General features: G+C 36.4%; 1 protein-coding gene across 2 annotated transcripts in view; it reads right to left on the bottom strand.

The window, feature by feature from the left end:
* The window catches only part of AGMO (alkylglycerol monooxygenase), a 381,715-nt gene extending 371,642 nt beyond the window's left edge, over positions 1 to 10,073 (bottom strand). Inside the window, exons 1-2 of one of the 2 annotated variants that reach the window (XM_082398503.1) lie at positions 6,580 to 10,073; positions 6,121 to 6,214 (exon numbers count right to left, since the gene is read on the bottom strand). The gene's annotated coding sequence lies outside the window, so the exon portion shown is untranslated. Of the gene's footprint in view, positions 1 to 6,120 lie in introns of both variants that reach the window. The other variant, XM_082398502.1, reaches the window with a different exon arrangement.
* Between the last annotated feature and the right edge of the window lie 5,119 nt (positions 10,074 to 15,192).

Genomic DNA, 15,192 nt, shown 5'->3' with positions numbered 1-15,192 from the left:
CAAAACTGCAATGAGGTATCACCTCACACCGGTCAGAATGACCATTATCATAAAGTCTACACATAATAAATGCTATAGAGGGTATGGAAAGAAGGGAACTCTCCTACACTGTTGGTGGGAATGTAAATTGGTGCAGCCACTATGGAGAACAGTACGGAGGTTTCTTTAAAAACTAACAATAGAGCTACCATATGATCCAGCAATCCCACTCATGGGCATATATCTGGAGAAAACTGTAATTGGAAAAGACATATGCACCCCAATGTTCATTGTAGCACCATTTACAATAGCTAAGATGTGGAAGCAACTAAAACGCCCATTGACAGATGAACAGATAAAGAAGATGTGGTCTATATATACAATGGAATATTACTCAGCCATAAAAAAGAATGAAATAATGCCATTGGCAGCAACATGGATGGACCTAGAGATTATCATACTAAGAGAAGCAAGCCAGACACAGAAAGACAAATATCATATGATATCATTAATATGTGGAATCTAAAATTAAAAAAAGACACAAATGAACTTATTTCCAAAAGAGAGGGGGACTCACAGACACAGAAAACAACTTTATGGTTACCAAAGGGGAAAGGGGGTGTGTGAGGTATAAATTAGGAAGCTGGGATTAACATATACACAGTACAGTACTATGTACAAAATAGATAACCAGCAAGGACCTACTGTATAGAAGAGGGAACTATACTCAATATTATATAATAACCTATAAGGGAAAAGAATCTGTAAAAGAATATGTACCGTACACCTGAAACTTGTAAACCTGTAAATCAACTATACTTCAATTAAAAAATTTTTTTAAATGAATGATGTGCTAATACATAGTACAACATAGATGATTCTTGAAAACATTATATTAAATGAAAGAAGCCAGACACAAAAGGTCACATATTGAATGATTTCATTCATATTAAATATCCAGAATAGGTAAATCCTTAGAGGCAGAAAACTGATGGAGGGTGAGGGGGTTAATGGGAAGTAATTGCTTAATGGTTATAGAGTTTTTCTTTTACGTTGATAAAATGTTTTGGAAGTAGACAGAAACAGTGGTTGCACAACATTGTGAATGTACTTAATGCCACTGGATTGATCGCCTGTGAAAGGGTTAATTTTATGTTATGTGAACTTCACCTCAAAAAAAAATTTTTTTTAAGCATCTCTATTTGAAGGCATTAGAGAGTGATCCAGGCACGACTTGATAAGCCCTGGTCCTGAGGAGAAAGGAAGCGAATTTTAGTGATTCTGACATTTAGTACTTTTTCTGCATTAAACCATTTGCTGATTCTAAGCATCAGCTCAGGGGCTAAATAACTGAGATGAAAGAAGTAAATGATAAAATCAGAAGCTCAGCAAAACTTTCAATAATTTGATGGGACTAAGATTGGGTGTAAAGTGTGGGACAAAAATTACAGTTCTGTTTCCAATAATGAAGAGAGGCTCAAACATACTAGAATAAGGAAGAATTAGAAATAGACCAGCCTCAAGTAGACAAACACAGCTAAAAAAAACCTCATTCCTAATTGAATTATGTGTTCCTACACAAAAGAATGCCAGAAGCAAACTTGAATCCTTCTGGAGGAATGTAAAATCATCCAGGTCTCTAATAATAATGAGTGTCTTGGTCAAGGTAATGAGAGCAAAGATGGAGTGTAAGGGATGGACGTAAAATGAAGTTAATTGAACTATCGACCATCAATCTGAGTTTGAGGGCAGGGAAGGAGTCAAAAGGAAGAGACTCAGAATTAAAATTTGAGCATCTAGGAGGATGGTAGTGGTATCACTTGAGTAGGGCATAACACAGGAGGAGTGGGTTTAAGAAATGAAAGAGCTAATAAGCTTGGATGGGGATTTACTATACTTTGGAGTATCTGTGGATTTGTTCCAGGTGGAGATGTGTCCTGTTACAGGAAAAGTGTCTAGAAAAACAATATTTTTTATACGTTTGGACCTGACTCTTTGCATTTGCCATCACTGGGCAGCCTGAATATACATGATGTGAATGCCACCTGTTAAAGTTCATCTGAAATAGCTATGTGGTTAAAGTCGAAAAAGTACAGATTGTCATGTTGGTAATGAACTCTCTTAAGTGCATAAAAGAAAATGAATTTATAAAAGTGAAATGGAAGTATTACTTTACATATATGAAGTAGAATTCCTAAGCTCATAGTCAATTAAAAAAATTTTTATCTCAGCGTAGTTTTTCCATTCAACTGTGAACTTGATGCTACTGAAATATCAGTATATGCTGGAAACATATTCTCCTCAATTTGCAACTTTACAGAAGACATTCCTGTCTCAATCCCAGGTTATATAGAAAGCTTTAATAATATTTGAAAACTGTATATAACTAAAAAATGAGTTACATGTTCAATTGTTTGCAAGCCTTTATCTAATTTATATTACATATCTTAACACATGATATTCTATGTTAATTTCTTTCTCTCTCAGCATATTTACCTAAAAATCCCTTTCCAAGGAATTTTACTTCTTTCCATTGAGAACAGTGGTTTTTAAATCAGCTCTGGGCTTTATAAGGAAACAAACAATTGATGAAAATTGATTAATCCATTTAGAAACAGATTATATAAAGTAAAATATGCACTTATTGTATTCGATATAAACATATACCTTATAAATATATTTTTTTCTTTATTATAGTAAAGAGAGAGTGGCAGAGATCTAAAAAGAATGTCTATATTGGATACACATGAAGAATGAATAAGAAGGGGGTTTACAAAGCATTTCATGAAAGGAAAAGTATACACCTTTGTTTTGGTAGAAAGATCAAATGGTTGATTTGGGCAATTTTAAAAAACTGAACTGTATCCATTTTCAGAAAAGTGGTGAAAGTGTCTAAGAGCCAATCTATAACAACTGATCCAGAATCTTAGATTTCAGCTCATACTCATGTCCTCCTCACAGAGAGTTCCCTATTGCAGAGCTCATTTAAAGCTAATCCAAGACATTAAAAGTCCCTGATTATTGAAAGTAGTCCCTGCCAACTACTTGCTATAATGTCATAGGCAGAGATACTCCTGAATCATCCCCTCAGATGGAAGACTGGATAAATCCACTGGCATTTGGAAAGGACTGAACCTGTAAAAGCAGGACCCTGGAGTATTGTATCTGACCTAGACCTCTAGAAAAATATTTAAAAAACAAAACTTTTATTTATCATTGAGCAAAGACAGATAATATAAATTAATGGCAAAATTCAATTATAAGCCAAGCAACACACACAACAAGCCACTGAACTCTTCAGACAGACAATCACATAATAAGGTCTAAGTAATAGAATAGTCCTATGCCATCATAAAAGTAATCATTCATTAATCAATGTTGGTAAAATCTAACATTGCCTATCCTACATAGTTTTGTTACATTGCATATTTTATGGTTATGTTAGCTAAAAATGTATTATAGGTTTTGGCTAGTGAGTCACTCACTATAAATATACATGGTAGATTAATTTTTCAATTAAAATTTAGATTACATGAGAGGAATTCAGAATCATTATGAAATATCATTTAATTTTCTATTTAACCAAAGTGACAGTAGAAGATGTTAAAGGCAAAAACAGAAGGTTGTATAGTTGTTAATATTGAAAAGACTGGGTTTTCTTAAGTAATCAAAGACCTAATAAAGACAATGTGAAGCACAGTAAATTATTTTAAGACGGAAAATCTTTGCTGTTCAGGCAGATTACTTAAATGTAAAGCAAAATCTTTGTTTACAATTTCTTATAAGAGAAGACCAACATCTAAACAAACTTCGTCCTTTCAACAGAAAGAAAATCAAATTCTAATTTTGCACCAGCATACTTTTAATATTAAACCTCATTTTAAAAAAAATTAAATAAATCCCTTTGAATCTTAGCAAGCTTGAGCACATATAAAATCTCTTTCCCAGGATTCCTTTTCCACAAACCTTCTAAACTTTCTTACATCCATTCAGTTTTTGTCCTGTGTTTTTTTCCTTTTACTCATTCTGGAACAACCAGTTGCTTTACTTTCCTTACCTACTTTTTATACACAGTTGTTTCTTTTCACCCTCTAAGTAGTTTTAATTACAGATATTTATTAGAATTCTTAACCCTTAGAATCCTTAATTCCTAGTGAAAACTAAGAAGTAAGCAATTGTGGACTGTCTGTTATGCTAGCATTCTGTATATTGGCAAATTTATAAATACATTTCTGATTTCTAGAAGTATTGATGTATTCCTCCTCATAGTAAATTTTCCAGTGTGGCACAGACATGTTTACTAGTAGACCCAAATATCTCTAGCTCCTTGGTAAAAGAAAGCCAAAAATGAATAAACCTGTGTCCAGTAATTAATTTTTCAGTATTTTATCTTATTCCAAAACAATCTAGATATTCAATGAATATTCATCATTTAATTTTCTCAGCATAACTGTAAGGATTCAAGTTACCTAAAAGATTTTGGAGATTATTTTTAAGTAGACATACCGTAAAGCATAATTATTGTTGAAAAGCTCATTTGTAAACTTTTATCTTACTTATTTCTATTTAACTTTTTTGTTCTTAACAATATATTTAGATTACTTGTGAAAATTTCATGAGACATTGAACAGCTAATCATCACCTTAAGTTCTCTTACTGACAAATTCTGTAACAGAGATAAAATGAGCTTATTTGACTTTTAGTAACCCTAGGTAGAATAAAAGTTACATGCCTGCGTTATACTTACTATTAATAGCTCTAAAGATATGCCTGTTTTAATTAAACCAACAAGCTTAAACTAGCTTTTATTTACTGAAGACTATCCTAGATCACTTGAACTTGAAAAATGTTTGGGTTAGTTTCTATATTTTTGAGAGTATGCTTGATTTATATAAATGCTTAGTTTTCTTTAAGCCAGTTAAATTGAGGTCTTTACAAATTAATTTTGGAAATTCCATTGGAGGTAGAAAGAATATCACTCATCTATATAACGTACATACATAGATATACATAAACATATAGAGAGATGTAAACAGAGATCTGACAGCTCTGGGTTCATAGAGGAGACTGGGTAGAACATTTACTTCTCAAAAGTACAAAGAAAAGATATCAGTTTCTCTAGGAAGAGTTTTTTTTTTCTAAGTCCAGATCTTTTGCAATATCAGCAAGCCTTTTAAGATGAATAGAGGAGGTTTGGGACTGGCCAAAAGGATAGGTGGCCTTTGAATTATTTCTAGAGCTGCATTTCTGTTCTTGTAAAGACTGGATTTGTAAAACGAGTACAGTTGTTTTTCCACTCCTCAAAGAATTGGTTTGCAACCAGAATGATATCAAGAGGCTGACCCAGCCATCCAACTACATTATCTTTAATTTGCTTCTTTATATCAGGGAGAAGATTTTCAACTAAGGTGGGAATAAAAAATTCCTATGTTCTACATTTGGAACATATCTTTGGAATGCTGAGGTAAATCCTTCCACAAAGGCCTCAGAATTTTAGCTTAGGGAAGAAAGCCTAAAAAAAAAAAATGTTCCTATCAGGCTTTGAATATCAGCTTTCAATTTCACCAACATCTCACCATAGAGATTTTTTTAGAAAATCTTATCAGGTTTCAGCTGCGACAAACAGTCAGTATTCCTGGAAGTACTGAACAATCCCATGGAAGTAAGAAGCATCCCCAAAGAAAGTAAAGATACTACCCTCCTAAGATCCAGAGCCACGCCCAAGGAAAACCAAAAGAAAGAAAGACAATTTCCCTGAGAGCCGGCAACAATTGGTGGGACCCTAGCCATGCATGGAGTGAAACCCACATTTCTGTTAAGCCATATTTTCAGGGCCCCCAACCTGACGGTTAAGCTGCCTGGACACACAAGAACCTGTGTGCCCCAGTCAGGCAGAAAGCCAAGTTCTTAGGACACAGAACAAGAAGCCAAACAAGAAGGCAATAGCTGTCCCTGGAGAGGATGGATCAACAACCAGTGAGTACCTGAAAGCAAATTTACACGTCACAATTCAGAGATCTAACTCTTACACATGTTTTTTCCTGCCAATGTGAAAGAAAGGGGCAATATGAAATTTTACCTTCCTCTCTTACCCAGGGAACAAAAATAGACATCTGGGAGAGCTTTGATAAAAATTCTTACCCTTTGCCGGCTTCTGTCAGTTTTCCCAGCATCCGTTCTACAGGCTCTAGAGCAAGTGGGGTGTCCCAGCAAATCTCTCCCTGGTCACCAGAAACTGTGGAGGAGGAAAGATAATTTCTCTCTATCCTTTACGGTGAACGTTTGGCTGAGACCCCTTTTTCTTTAGAGCACCTGGTAAATGGATAAGCTAACCTAGGTTAAAAGTTCTCCACTGTTGCCATGGTAATTCAAGATGATCTTTGGTAAAGTTTACCCACTCGTGCAGCTTTAAAGCAAAATTTTACCCACCTGAAACCTCACACCGGACCCAGGCAGACCCAGCCCTACCCCAGACCCAGAAATGCTCAAAGTCTGAAAGCTCATGATGCAAAAGCTACAGTGCTACAATCGGAGAGGGACTTAACTCCCCACCTCCAAAGGCAGCAAGAAAACAGTGAACTGAAGGGGCTCGACAGGTACCTTCACCTGCTGGCTCATTGCTCCTGGGGCCGCTGGGGGTCTCTTCAGTTCCCTCTTCCAACTCCAGGACCATTAAAAGATAAACTGAGGCATATTAAATTTAAGCGTTTATTTGAGCAAAAATCAATCCCAGTCTGAGCTCTGAGGACATGTACGAAATGAAAAACCTTTATAGGCAGAAGGGAGCAGGAACAAGAAAGTTATACTGACAAAGAAGTGGGTTGGTTATTACAAAGTTACTTTCCTTTAGGGGATGGCAAAGATCTGTTACATAATCGACAGATTACCTAACTAATGCTGATCAGGTGATCCCTGAATGACTGAAAATTCCATTTCTGGGAGAGCCAAAACGTTAATTAAGTCTTGGTTTGATGACATGGGGTTTAGCATAAGCAACTCAATTTTGGGCCTGTTGTCTTGTTTTTTAACACATCTTAATGAACTAAATCCTGCTGTAATACAGAGATTTATCATGTAAAGGTAATTAGTTTCATTAATTAGACTGAGGTGGCTCTAATGCCCTGGCAGCCAATGTCAGCAAACCAAAATCTAAGCCTATAAATAAATGCCTCAAGGACATGAAATTAAAATGCTAAGGACAACCAATTACAAACAGCCAACTAGGATTTAAGCTATAGCCAATCAATAATTTTCTTACTTTGTTTCCAAACTTGCTCTACATAAGTCTCTCCTCAAGCTCCTGTCAGTACAGGGCTCCCAACCACTTCTGGTTTGCTGCTGCCCAACTTGAATCACTTTTTGCTCAAACTCTTAAAAGTTTTAATATACCTCAGTTTATGTTTTAACAGCTCCAAGTGACTTTTTATCATTTGTCTGGATTCTCCTTTGATACTTGAGCTTCCAGTTCTGTTCAAAACCCAGTGTCTGGCAGTAACAACTTTCCAAGTCTTATTTGATCATTCGAATCCATTGCAAGATGAGAAACTGTGACAGAGAAGAATAAATCTGACTCCGTATTGGATCTATTCCTTTAGCTCTAACCCTTGTGCTCTGTTGCCTGTGCCTGGTCACCCTGGCTCTGCATCTTTCTAAGAGAGTGTTGCCTATAGCCTGAAATTTGCAAGATAGCCCATTCTCCAGGCTCTGACCTTTATAAAAAGTTGCAGAACAGAAAATAGCAATTGTCTTGTTGGAGGTTTACAGGAACATTGTGAGCAGACCTACATGGACAGCTGCCAGAACAAAGGATTCCTGCACCAAGAAATTTGTTAACAACCAGCCACGGTGCTCCTGCACTGCCTTTTTGTATAAAAGAAGCCTGAATTCTGACTCGGGTAGATGGTTCTTTGGGACATTAATCCATCATCTTCTTGGTCTGCTGACTTTCTGAATAAAGTAGCTATTCCTTGCCCCACCAACTAGTCTATTTAGTGGCCTGTCCTGTGGCGAGCAGTACGAGCTTAGACTCGGTAACAAAACAAGATAACAGAGCTAACTGGAATTGGATATAAGAATAAGCTTCCTGCTTTAAGTCTCTCGGCTTTAACAGACCCACTAGTTTCATGGTAAAGGAGGGGCCTTTTAAACTTCCTGTTTGTAGCTCTGTTTGCCTTGGCTACAGTGGCTGAAATTTTAGCTGAGATCAAGTGGTACGTAAGTTACAATATTTTGCTATGCTGGTGACATTTCCTTTGCGATTAGATGGGCTAATAAGGGAAATCCTTCTACCTAATATGCTTGTTTTATGAAGAGACTATTTTTGGAGTGGTCAAAACACAGGCTTTGGGGTTCAACAGATTTGACTATAAGCCCCATTTAGTGGTGTGTGGGTTTAGGCAAGCTGCTTTAACTTGCTAAGCTTCAATGATCTCATTTGTAGCCTAGGACAATACTGGACTCTTACAGAGCTGCTGTAAGGATTAAACGGTATAACGCGTTAACCATATCACAGATAGGTCACACACCATAAGCATTAACAAAGTTAGAGTTTATAATGATGATGACTTTTTATTGGAGAAGACACATCTATACCCATACTTCAAAATTTGTCTGAGAGGTTTTTCTATCTTGCATTATACGAATTAGCACAGTATCAGGTGAGTGTCATCATGAATCTGTAGTATAATAACTGTGATAGCCTATAATAATTCTATTTAATTAATATTTTTAAGGAAAATAAATTGGTTATTTCGCCCTGCAGGGGGCTAAAAAGGCTCCATTGAGTCTATTTATTCCAATCATAAAATGGGTTCCATTTAATAACTATGAAAAACTAATTTTGACTAATTTTACAAAATTAATTAATTTATTTTGGAATCAGTAGTCATACTTTTCAGTTCCTCCTTCATGTAATTTGCAGAAAAAACTATAATTGGTAAGATCTTTAGTGAGGAAATATATAACTTTGATGTAGCCTATATCCTTGATTTAAAGTAAAGCTTTATTCCATTGTTGATGGTGGAAGTAGTATGAAAGTTTTACAGCTTTGCTATGCAATCTGACCTTTACAACACCCCAAAAATGGAATGCTTACATGCCATGCTTAAATTCCATTTTACAATATGGTAATGCCATTCTTTTTCAACATGGCATAGTCATTTTAGACCACTGTAAGCTTGACACCTGATTTCACTTTAACAGCACCTGCCCAGAGTACAATTAGCAGTCCATTTTTAAAGAAGGATTTCCATACTGCACAGATGGCATTCCTCATACCAGACAAGCAATGATGTATGTTTGGAAACCAGCCAAACTGTCTGCAAAAAAAATTGTGAGAATTTCAAGACAGGCACCTGAGCAGAAGAAAAATTTTCTCCCTTTTCTCTCCAACTATAAATGAACATCTGTTAAAGTCTATTCTCCTTAACTTTTCTTTCTATTTATTCTCATCTGACTTGGTATATTATTAGTACAATTTCAAAGACTACAACCAAATTTTTGTTTTGACTTGTGACACCCATGTACTGCCCATTAAGAAAATGTTCCAGAGCTACATTTTCCAACTAATTTGGATCTACAGGTATATCTTTGAATGGATCTCACGTCATTTCACTCATGAATTAATTCAACAAATATTTATTGCTTGCTACAACTGAAACCATATGCCCCACAGCCTTAAGAGAAGCCGACGGCTAACGGGAACTCTTGAGCTTGTCCTGAAGAGCCACAGATATGGGAACAGCTTGTCAAAACCCCTCTGCTTGTAAAGGGCCTTCACTGATTAAGCTGGCGATATTTTTCCTTTTTCTTTTCCTCTCTTTCATCGCCTACCTTCCCAGCTTCAAGTAGCGCAGTTGTTTTACAGGAACTTGGAGTCAGCTCTTGTCCAGTGCGAGCCGGCTAAGGCCGGTTGGGACCAACGACCCTAAAACTGGACCTGTGCAGATGAATGGCCTTTTGAAGTCAGAGGACTGGAAAATTCCACCCTCCCATCCTTCTAAGCCAGCGGTCCCCAACCTTTTTGGCGCCAGGGGCCGGTTTCGTGGAAGAAAATTTTTCCACAGACGGGGGTGGGGGAAGGGTGGTCAGGCGGTAATGGCAGCGACGCGGAGCTGCAGATGAAGCTTCCCTGGCTCACCTGCTGCTCACTTCCTGCTGTGCAGCCGGTTCCTCAAAGGCCGTGGACCGGGAGCGGTCCGCCGCCTGGGGGTTGGAGACCCCCGTTCTAAGCGCCTCCATGTTGAATATACAGCTGCAATTGCGCACATGCGGAATACGCCTCCGCAGATGACCTCACCTCTTCCGGCTTCCAATCACCTTTCCCCAGCTTAGGACCAGCAGGCTCACCCCATAAATATCCCAGCCCCCTTGCCTTCACGGAGGCGGATCTAAGACTTGTTCTCTGTTTCTTTGCTTGGCTGCCTTGTGAATAAACTCTTTCTTGGTTGCAAACCTTGGCTTCTCAGCTTTTGGCTTGCCGCTCACAGGGCAAGGGAACTTGGTTCAGTAATATAACCTTTCAAGCACAGGATCGATGTTTATAATTGCGCAAATCATGCGTTGCTCACCGCCAGGGCATGCCGTTTACTTCACAATTGCCATGCAGTTTTACAACGAACACTCTTGCTCACTGAGCATTGGCATTCTGATATTTTGAGGCAGGAGTGCCCTTTTCTAATTCCCACACATTCAGGATATGGGCTGGTGGTCGGGCTTCCAAGGACAGTTCAACGTACTAGAGACAGAGTAGTGAGCCCAATACACAAAGTCCTTGCTCCCAGAAAGTCTGCAATCAATCGGGGGAAAAAAATCAGTAGCTACCTACCTAACAGCTAAAAACGAAAAAACAATACTACTTAAAGGGGTAGAATGTGACAGGTGGTGCCGTTTTATTTAAGATCAGGGATTGCCTATATAAGGAAGTGGAAGCCTACAGGAAATGAGGGAGTAAGTCCGAGACCTATGTGGTGGAAGCGCATTCCAGGCAGAGGGGTTGGGGAATGCGAGGCCTGAATGAGAGGCATGAACTCAGCGTGGTCAAGGGTAGGCAGGAAGCCAAGAGTGGTTGGAGCTGAGGCCCTGCAGAAAAAGTATTGGCAGACAAGACAAGTCAGCAGTTTGTGGCCAGATTTGACTGTCTTGAGGCCCAGGTGAAGGTTTTGGTTTTTATTCTGAGCCACTAGAGTATTGTAAGCAAAGGAGGGACGTGATCTGATTTGCCTTTTAAAAACATCTACAAATGTTACATTATGGACTACAGCTTTCACTTGAAATTTTACACTTGCAAGAGTCACCACGAACCACTTATTAATCTGATTTGCATTTTAAAGGGACCACTCTGGCTGCAGTGTGGAGAACTGATTATAGCAGAAGAATGGAAATGAGGAGGACAGCTATTTTCATGTGTTAAATCTCCTTAAATAGTTTGTAAGTGGCTTTAGCATAGGACCACTGCATTCTTCTGTCCTTCTGCCCAGAGAACCACCTAGAATTTCAAATGCTGTTCGGAAAAGAGTAACTGTTTCATAAGCATAGGTAGGTGTGTAAATTGGTATTTTTAGGGGGGAAATCGGCAATGTGTACAAAAATTCCTAGCAATGAGCACACCTCCTTGTCCCAAATAATCTACTTCCTATAAAAATCCCTTCATGGGAAAAATTAGATTTTGCAAAGAGGAATGTAAAAAGAAGTTCATTTCAATATTGTTTAGGGAAAATTTGGGGGAGGGGGAGTAAATATTCACTAATAAAGGATTTATTAAATATTGCATACTACATCCACATAAGGGAATACTATTTAGGTATTAAATATGCTTATATTATTAAAACCAAACCAAACCAAAACAAACAGCTTACAGAGCAGCATGTACGCTATGTTTCAACTATTACTCAAAATATACATTTCTACTGAAAAATATTTTCTAAAATTTTGTGTAATGTAAATAAAAAGTTCCAGTTACCCATATATATTCCAAGAACACGCAGACAGCATCTCTCCTAAGAAAACATCTACACATAATTTGAATATTGCCAACAAGTAAGCCTAAATCTAGTTAAAGAGGCTTGCACAATTTCTATGTCAATAGTACATTTTAGTAATCAGGGTAACAGTAAAGATGCTGATAGAGTCTTCACGAGGCTACCAGATAAGAGTATGGTCACGATTAAGCACCTTTTCATTTAATCAATCTGACTTGTGGTCTGTTGTCAAACTGAACATTCTAATAAGACAAAGTCTCCTTATAAATGTTCTGACTCTAACCTCATGAGTGGTATGACATTCAGTAAGTATTTCATTTTAGATACAATTGATAGATCTTGTCCATCATCATTCTTTGACATCAGCTAAAATTGCATCTTTCCACAGAGCTAAAATTTGCCAAAACTTGTGGTGGTCTGAGAGGCAAATTCGAAAAGAATACCTAATGAATTCTTCTAAAAGAAGTTGAGTTGATGCTACTTTTATAAAATTTCTAATGTCATGAGTTACTTTATCTTTTTCTATTGAACAATTGAAGAAGTCTTTTTCAATTTTATCATTTTAGATAAAATGTTCTCTGTCCACTTTTCCAATGTTTTTAAACACTAAAACATTCTCTTACACTTTACAGGCCTGATGTCATGAAAAATTACTATATCCCAGTGTTGGCAAATCCAAAGAAAATTGAACTCTGCCCTAAAGAAAGTGAAAGCCAAGCAAATAATTTACCTAGGATTAGTAGTCTGGCTTTAAATGTATAGTGTGGGTCTAACATTTCATCAAACTGAGCAAGTAATGATATATTTTTAAAGTTAACATGTGTACTAAATATAAAAAGTGGCATAATATTTAATGTTTTCAACTACCAATATTATTAACATGTATGCAAAAAGGCAATGTATGTTTAAATACTTTTAGGATAGTGTAATTGTTCCTTAACATTGTGATTTCTCTTTCATTTAAAGCAAATACATGTTTGTGTCAGTGCATTTAGTTCATAAAAGGCAGAAATATAAATTATAGCCTAAACTTGATATTACTATATACTAAATCACTATATCATCCCTTACATGAAGTGGATGTGACAATAATTTATATTTACAAATTCATTCTCCATTGGAAAGTGTTTCTGAGAATCATCTTGACACAAAAGTGACCAATATCTTAAAGGGGGTTCACTGAGCTGGCTGAATATATTGTAACCCAGTAAACATTTTTCTTGAGTTTTTCTTGACCACGGTTTGAAGCTGGGTTTGAATAAAAGTTAGTAGCTATTAGGGAGAAAAAAAGATATAAAAGTAAAAAAAACTGTTTACTCTGTTAAATGTACTCTCAATATATTTAACCATTTTAAATGTCAAGATGAGAGTATTTAAAATATATAATAGGGAATTAGATAAAGAAAAGCCATATTTATGTCCTGAAGTACATATTTTATAGGTTTTTCAGAGTTTGTTGTAGCCATCTTTTTCTGGGGCCGTTTTTGTTCCTTTGTCCACTACCTCTAGCACTATTTTATACGAGCTAAAAGCAGAAATGTTGAGGTACCCATGAAAAGGACTGTTCTTCAATATTCCGGTTAGCTTCAGGCATATTTAGGGAAAATGGAAACATAAGAAAAAAACCCACTTTTATAACAGTATTTGCAGATCGATCCTGCAGATTTCTAATGCTCATAAGATTTGAAATGTTTAGAATATCAAACTAAATGCTGAATTCACAGTAGCTCTGAATTTGTTTTTACTTACAGATTGCTTTTTACTAAAGGAATGCAATAAAAAGAGCTAACAAGAAAATACAATTATTCCCCAAATGGTTCAAATAACTATACCAATTATGTATTTGTATTTGATAGTTTAAACATTGCATTGTAATCTAAATACCACTCACCTCGAATATTAACTGAATTATGTTAATACCGTTTTATTAGAAAATAGGCCATGGTATAAGTGACTTATTCTTAAAATTCAGCAGCCTAAATATATTTAGAAATTAAGGTGAACACATTTTACAGTAAACCTTTCTAGTCACTAACTTAGGATAGCTACCATCTTGTTGCTGATTTTATTTTAGCTCTATAGTTTTGTCTAAACTTCTCTCAGAAGAAAATTAGCATTTGCCATTATAAATATGCCAATAATTTTAAAAATGTTCTTGAAAACCAGTAGCATTAGAAACATAAAATATATATTTTTATAATTTACTTTTCTATCCACCCTCTAATCTCATCCTATTATCCTAAGGGAAGCCCTTATTGAATTTCACAAGTCATTCTCACATTTATTTTATGTAATGTCATTCAGGAGTGTACTAAAACTGTGGGTGGGATAATTTTAAGTGCATTTAGTTTGTTTAAAAAAAAAAACAAAATGGCAAACTCAGTTCTCAGATCTATGAAGGGGAAAATATAGGTTGACAACCCTAGGTAAATATGGGAAGTAAGAGGTAATTGGGATCATATTAACAATGAGGTAAAAGTATGTGGATCAGCTTTTGGAAAAACTTTGTAGTGTTCATCCCTCTAAATCCTGCTGGAAAAATCACTCTAACCATGATTCCATACTATTTTCAGAGAAAGGTACTTTCATGCTATTATAAAGTTCCACGGAGCTTCAAGCTCTGACACAGAATTATATGAAAAGGGCATTATGTGAAAAGATACCATGGCAAGCCAGGATCCCAGTGTAGAATCAAAACAAATAAAGTTCTTTTAGATTTTGTCATTTCTGGAGTAAATTAAACCCGATAGTATGTGAGAATATCTGAAGTTTCCTTATGGGATTTTAATTCTAGAAGGATGTTGAGTCACTGTCTAGCAAACTTAAGCACCACTTTTAAGATAAGAGAATACAAAAATACTCCAAAAAGACAGTAAGTTCTTCCAATTAAAATTAACCTAGCCTGCTTGTTTACCTGTCAGTGTGTCATCATCTTGCTAATGTGTTCCAGCATCTTATATGGTGGATCACTTTAATCCACTGTGAATAAAATGATGCCCCCTTTTGGTCAGCCAGTGGCCTATTCTGCCTAGTGATTCTTAACGTTCTCCGGAGTCAAATTTGATTACATCATTTTAGAATAGTTTACAATTCTCTAATAAAGGAATGGTCCACAATACAAATGCTTCACATTTCCTAAATGTCGTACCTATTCAGAATCACTTTTTCCTACTTCATTTATCACGCGAAGTGGTAATTCGCATATCTTTCTATTTGGCCACAGCCCTTAGCTATC

Source organism: Balaenoptera borealis (assembly GCF_965194805.1).
Source record: "Balaenoptera borealis genome assembly, chromosome: 7".
Lineage (NCBI taxonomy): Eukaryota > Metazoa > Chordata > Mammalia > Artiodactyla > Balaenopteridae > Balaenoptera > Balaenoptera borealis.
Note: the sequence above shows the minus strand (reverse complement) of the source record. Positions and strands in the feature narration are given on the sequence as shown.